Source organism: Camarhynchus parvulus, chromosome 1 (assembly GCF_901933205.1).
Source record: "Camarhynchus parvulus chromosome 1, STF_HiC, whole genome shotgun sequence".
Taxonomy (NCBI): domain Eukaryota; kingdom Metazoa; phylum Chordata; class Aves; order Passeriformes; family Thraupidae; genus Camarhynchus; species Camarhynchus parvulus.
The window spans coordinates 90,823,947-90,831,589 of record NC_044571.1 but is presented as its reverse complement, the minus strand read 5'-3'; positions in this window follow the sequence as shown (position 1 = coordinate 90,831,589).

Here is a 7,643-nt window from a genome sequence, read left to right as displayed (position 1 = left end):
CCACGGTCACCGCAGGGACACAGTCAGTCCCCTGACAGTCCCTGTACCTCAATGCCACGGGAGCCCTGTCACACAGCACCACCAAATGCTGCTTAGGACTGTGGTGGGAGCACTGAACTGCCTGCACCACCCTGAGGGACTCCTGAGGTACAGGGAAAGATTGGAAAGATTCTTCCCTCCCGCACCTTCAGTGGCTGCTGCACTCAAGGACCTTCCCAAATGCATGTGCTCCTCCCACAGGACAGGGAGAACTTTCCCCAAGTGCCTGGCCCTTGATGGCTGCCTCTGTAGTCAAACAAGTGCATGCTGGCTGGATCCATTTTAATCTTCCACTGCTTCCCACAGTAAAGCCTCCCCTTTGAAAACCTCCGCTGCAAGATTAGAAAGCAATGCTCTCAGCACTTCCTTCTAGGGCTGTAAAAGCTAGATTGGCACTCCAACACTTTGCAGACATCTGACAGAAAAGTTTCCTCATTTGTGATAATGACAGAAAATGTCCCAGCCTAGAGAAGTTGCGGTTATTCATGGAATATTAGCCCCAAAGACTTGAAATGCAGTGTTCTGGCTTAATGCAAACCCATGGGGTCCTGAGGAGAAAAGACCAAGGAAGCTCTGGCTGGCATCAGAATGGAGCTCAAGCTGTTTGCTTCTTATATCCATGACAGCTGAGCACTGACTTCTTACCATCTGGGACACTGCTAATCAGCAGAAAGACCAGAAAGATGGCTAGAGAAGCATTCACTGGATGTGTTTATCCTCAAGTCCCCCTTTCAAGCAGCCTCACCTACTTAAAAGAAATGAGCCTGAAGGGACAGGTCCTCCCTGTCACCTTCCCATTCTACATAGGAGCACTTTTCAGATCTACAATAAACCTCCCCTATGAGCCTGGCTGGCCACATCCCTGGAGCTGCATGTCTGCTTCAAAAGACGTGATATACTCTGAGTACTGGCCTCTGCCAGAGCCTGGGGGTACCCATCACCTGCAGCCTGAAATGCCCCAGAGTTCAAAGCAGATTTCAGCTAAAGATCTTGAAGTGCTGTACAAACAGCCATTAATCCTCAATACATCCCTGGGAGCCAGGCCTGTAATTATTTAGCTCACCATTTATCTCTGGAACTCTCTGTGCCTGTTCTCCCAGCCTGGGGATGAAGAGAGGTAAAACAATACCTACCATTTCATAACAAACTGCAAATTAAATCGACCACAGCTGAGCCGTTAAGGGAAATGTTACCTTTTCCATAATCACCTCCTGCAGGCAAGTGCAACAGCTATTCTTTAACAGCTAGGTAAACTTTGACAAAAAAAAATTGCAATCTCTGAGTGAGACTGCCAACAAGTGGCAAAAGATTTCCAAGAGCAGAAATCAGGAATCCTACCTCTTGGTTTCTTGATTTATCAACTGAATTGTCTCTGCTCCACCCCTGGCCCCCCTTAAAGAAGACCACCAAAGAAAAAAAATGCTGCCTATGCCCTTTATGCGACTTTGTAATAGATTAAGGAGCCTGTAGGATTTCAGTCCAATGGAAAAAGATTAAGCGTTTTTCCACTTGTTTTCTTACATTAGCAACGCAGGTCTTCTGGAGCCTAGAAGTCTCCAGTCTGTCTAGATCATGACAAAACTGGGACCAAACAAAGACAAGAGGGCAAGAATGGGGTGGATAAGGGGAGAGGGGAGAGAAGATGGAGCCAAACTCACGACGTGCTGTTTGCAAGCAACAACTGCATAAACACAGTAACAAAATGACGCACAAAATATCAGTAAGAAATTATGTGCTATTCAAGAGTTGACTTTCCTGTAGCTCCAGACAGGGTGTGAGAATCCACAGAGGTCAAACTGAGTGCCCCAGGAGATCAGCAGAGCAAGAAGAAGAGGAAAAAAAAGAAAGAGATCCTCATACCTCTTTTTTTCCTTCTCAAACAGAAACCTTAAGTGGCCTGAGATCTCAAAGACAGACCCAACATAGAGGAAGGAGGAGAACTGGGTAATAAAAGCAGATCAATGGCTGTCCTTTCTCTGCCTGCTGTGTTGGCCAGATTCATGCAGAGGAATCCCTGGAGAGGAGAAGTTGAAGGGAAGGAGCATGGGGATGGGTGGAGTAAACCAGTAAAACAAAAGGCAATTACAAAGTGAAGCGGAGATGAAGAAAGCGACAGAAGGACAGGGCTGGAGCAAATGTCAGCACACAGAGGAAATGGTCCCACTTCAGTGCAAAAAGCAGAAAGGTCACTCAGATGGTGACAAAGCTGTCTCTTCTCTGCCCTCTCCCTACAGCTCCCTCCCCTACCTGTTCCAAGGAGGCAGCAGGATCCCTGCTCTGATCTAAGCCCAGAAGACAGTAAAGGAAAAATTCAGTCCGTTCGAGCTGTACCTGTTTAAACTACCTCTGTGGATGGGAGGTTTAATTAGAGCTAGACTTCAATATTCAGGGTTTGCACTGCTTTAATAGCCTGGGATCAAATCCTGTTTGACCAGAGGGTGGAGGGAAGGGCAGTGAGGGGTGGGAGGGGGGGACAGGGGGGCAGGGGGTGTTGCAGCAGTATTGAAAGAAGTGCAGTTGAACAGGTCCTGTCTAGATGTGACTGAGGAGTACACAGGCCACGTCTGTTTGCACAAGGGCATTTTGTTGCAAGTCACTGAGTACTTCAGGAGCTAAAATCCAATTCATGAGGCAGAAGCCTTTCCTCAGGAAATCTGTTTTTCTAGTTCTTTGCAGGTAGCTCCTCCAGAAACCTCCAAGAACAGAGCATTAAATAATCACCCATTAAAATTACCTCCCTCCTGTTCAACTACCTGCCAGCAATGCTTCATGGCTATCTCTATGTATCCTGAAACCCAGGAGAAGTCCAAGAATTTCCTGCAGTAACCAAGTGTAAATCTTGTGTCAAGCCCTTCCCTATGTGAGGGAGCAGGTAAATACACTCCAGACTGGTGCCTTGAGCTATAAGGACACCATTCCCCCATAAAAGGAAACTGGAGGGGATTGTGACGAGCTCTTGGTCAAGTGCCACAGCAGCCAAGCAATTGCTGATCTTAGAGCGGTGCCTGCTGGCTAGTCATATCAGAAGCACTTGGAAATATTTCCACAGTGGACAAAGTTGCAGTCAAGTTCAGGAAAACATTTCTAGGGAAGAGGTGCATGTCCTGCTCTGCTGTGCTCCTGCCAGAATCTGCCATCCAAGTTCCCACCTGCTGCAAACAAGCTGTCCTAATTTTGTGAATCAGTCTGGTATTTACTTCTATCAGATCCCCAGCTGCACACTGTTTCTTGTCTTTACTAATTAAGGTTTTATGATTTTCAAGCCAATCACAACATAAGTGATGAGTTTATTATTTCTGTATAACAGATGTTATCTTGATAATGCAATTCCCTGTAAAAGTTCAGCTTCTCAACAGTGTCATCTCAACAAGATCCTTGACCTGTTTGGTGCTGGATGCTGAGAACATAAGGCACTTCACATCACTTCGACCTTTTGAAAATTCTGACATTTTACATACCTTTGCCCTACAGAAACATGCTCAAAACAGCAACAATGCCACTTGCTGTGTGAAACAGCTGCCAAAGCCACTGTTCTTTTACTGTCCTTATGACATGCTGATCAAAGAAATGATATTGTGTGTGAAACAGCTCTGATCACAGAGGTACTGTCTTGCATACTTACAAATAGAAAAATACAAAAAAGATGAAATTAGAAAGTAATTATGTCCAGAGATATAATGTAGCGCTCTTATGCCACCGTCACACATGTATAACAATATTAAACTGGAATTCCTCCTCAGACTGAGGATCTGGAGACAATTTAGATATGAACAAAAGAAAATAGACAGTGTATCCTGTGATTCCTGAACTTATATTATGAGGGAAAATAGAGTTCCATCAGAAGATTGGAATTATGTCCCCCCAAGCCCACAGCTCTTTCAGGTAATGGCACACACCTCTCCATACACAGACACAGAGCTCTACTCCTAAGGCAGGAGTTTAAAATGGCTGATATTGGTAATGGCAGAGGGTTGCATCCATCTTCATGGGTGTTCCAGGGGCTGAGACAGTACAGCAAACTCTCTCTTGGACCATGTTTTCCCACTGATGGCAGGTGGGGCAGCCTCAGGTAGAGATTTCCCATTACTCACATTTGTTTGCTGTTTTGCTGCACTTGAATTGTCAGTTTGACATTTTACATCCTTAACATGAGCAGGGCAGATATAGGTGGGAGGTGGGCAGGCAAACAAAAACAACAAGAAAGCTGCTAAATGCCTTTCTGAAGAACCGGCTGTTACCTGTATATCTGTTTGGGCTCCCCCATGCTGTACATAAACCCAAACATTCAGCTGAATATGTATTTAAGGTAAACACTGGCCAAATGTCTGTGTTGAACTGGAAACTGCACTAATTTGAGCTGTCCTATCTCAGAAGATAAAAGGACTCTCTCCTCACATGCACTCCAGTTTGGGAGACGGTCAGATGCTATGATGTGAACATTATAACTCGAAAACATCTGAGAGAAAGTGAATTACTTAAAAGTACATCTCCAATAGCCCGTGGGTTACACAAGTTAATGCAAAAAAATTAAAATAAATGTTGAAGCAGATTATTTTTCTACCCACAACAGGAATCTGCTGAAAATAAAAGTCTATTTTCAGAACTGGGGGAGTAAGGGAAGACTGCAGAAAATACTGAATTCAGCAATCTTTAGTCTTTCAGTGTTTGACTTTGCTGCTGCAATGAACTTCTGTCCTAATTTATTTGGCTGCAGAAAGACAGAACTGAAAAACAACCAAATGATAAATAATTATTAATGTGGAGCACATTACTAGTGATTACAGTGCTCCAAATCAACATATGCATGTTACCACTGTGACAGTGTAGTGATTAGAAAAAGCATGTTATGAGATCTGGTTGATATACTCCAGAGTTGACCAGAGGACTTTCATCCTTAATCAGCGCTGTTCAGCAAAACTCATGGTTCAGAGCCATGATGGAGCCTGAGAACTGTAGTCTGACTGCATTCCATACAGTTATTTACTTGGAGATCATCTAACAGTGATCCCAAATTAAGTATTGTTTCCCATGACCTTTTTGCCTGCTAGGTTGGCCACAGGCACCAACCAGGTCCACACCACTGGAAGCCAGTGCAGCTTTTCCCAGGACCCTGGCACACTTCAGAGTAGATGTAAAGGGAGATGTGATATGCAGCATCCCTGAGTCACAACACCTTTTCACAGGGAACAAGTCCCCCATCCCTGTGGGCTGGCTCTCAACTTCAAAGTCCCACTATGAGGCAGTTCCTCATAGTTTTCTTATTAAATCTAAGCTTTGGCTTATCCTGCCTGCTGGCTTTGCATTACCCTGAGTCCTGATGATATTGGTGAGATCCGTTCCCCAAGGGTACAGGCCCCTCTTTCAGATGTCCTAAAGATAAGTTAAAATATTGAATGTCTTCACCAATTTCCAATCTCTAGGAAAAAACAGCAACTATATTGGTCCTTGAAAACATCTACAACAACCATCCCACATGGCAAATCACCCTCACACTCACCAAATGCCCATTGAGTAAGTGGACAGCAACCTGCCTCCTACAGCTTTTAATGCAAAACAGCTAATCTACAGGTGATAAATCTCAAGGAACCTTTTTCTCTCCCTCTGAATCAATGGCCTTCCTTGGGAAGCTTCACACTCCACACAGCAGAGGGAAGCTGGGAATAATTTCCTGCGCTGCTGGGTCTAAGTGCTGCCCCAGCAGAGCAATGTCACGCAGACACACAGAGCTCCAGGCTGCCATTCTGGCACTTAAAGCTTCTTGCCTCTTTTTCAAGTGTTGTCCCTCTGAGACAATCCTCTGGCTTAAATGAGAGACACCAGCACCAACATCAAGGTGATTAGTTTAGTTAAATTAGTTGTTTATTTACTTTAATATTTACTTAAAACTGAGAATTTGCAACTGGAAGTGAAACATCTGAAAATGTAATTCTCAACCAGACCTAGAGGAAAAACTGATATCAATGGAAAATGCTGATATCTGTTGTCAGGACTGCAAGACAGCTTATTGCAGTATAAGGTCAGCATTAAAAAAGGTTATTCTGGAATTAATTTATCTTTGTAGCCCTAAAATTGTCTGGCTTGCAGTACTCTGCACAGAATTTCTGGACTTTCTTTGCACTTAGCCCCACCAATCACTGACTGTTCCATTCACTTCCATTCCATCTTCCTGCTCCAGCTCTACTCTCTCTTCTCCCCTCTCTTCCCCAGGAAGCAAAAGAGGATCCAAACTGCATACTTGAAGTGCACTGATACTCCCCAGTGAAAAGCAATGGTAAACAAATATAACTGGGTATGATAGAAGAGGAAAACATGTTCTAAATTGGGAAGAAACTTGCAACTTATAAGGCTAGGAATTATTTTTTTTTCTAGGTAAAGAGGCACAGCTGATGGAAAAAATTAATAAGCTTTGTGACCCACAAGCATCTCCTCAGACATCCAACAGGGATAAAGAAGCAGCTGCATTTTTCATATAAAACTTCATAGATTAGAAATTTAAATGTGTCCTTGAGCACAGGATACACGGTTTCTCCCATGACTGCACTTGTTAAGCCACACTGGCCAACATGATGCCCCACAATCAACCCTATTCATCACCTTTTAAGGAGGAAAATTCCCTTGAGGTCATGCCTAAGGCAAAGTTCCTCAGAATTTTGCTACATGCTCATTAGGGTCCCTAGAAATGTTTCATGTCCTTGTACCTGCCCCACAGTTCAAACTGCACCCAGAGACGGTCGAGCAGACACGCTCACCTCTCCCTTTTGCTTTGGGTGTCCCTAAATTACTGCTCGAAGAGGATGGCAAACCTGTGTTCCAGCAGCAGGATGCCACACACGGTGTGTGCCACCTCCTTGCAGTCTGCCAGGCAAAATCATTCCCTGGTTTTAAGGCACAGATACAAGTCAGCTCACAAGGCAACCACGCTGCCTTCTGGTGCTCCTGCTGCCCCAAGCTTTAGCTGCAGTCCTGCTGCTGGAAGCCAATCCTCTCACCTCTGCTTGTGCAGCTCCATATGAAGCTATCTCTTAGGCACTGATAAAGGCTGTCTCAACTCACAGGACTGCTTTCCCACTGGAATCTGTAAGAGATTGTTCCCAACGGTTGTGCAGCCGATGCTAATGCATGGAAGATGCAACTTTTCAACAAGCACAGAGAGAACCAGCACAGTGTGTTTGCAAACAACTGACAGCTGGGCATGTCAGCACAACACAAAGCTGCCTGCACAACTGTGGGTTGAGTTTTGTGACCAAAATTCACACTTTCAGCTCTGCAGCAGATGTCGAGCTCTGATCTCATTTATTCTGGGATTAAAAAGGAGCAACATCTCCTGTAGGCACTGCTTTCATAGGTTAAAGCCAGTATAAAGCAAGGAGAGTCAGGACCAAGGAATCAGTCAGGCTGTGTCTTGTGAGCACAACTACTTAGCAGCAGCTTCTACTCACTGTGAGTTTGCTTATCAACAAAAACAGGTTTTACCACCAGCATCAGGGATGTCAGAGAGCAGATTCACTTCCTGGAATACGATCAGCATTTCCTGGGTTCAAGTTGCTCACAGGCCAAAAATAGCTGCATTTCAAGTGAGCTTCTACTCTCTGCTATTGAAAACT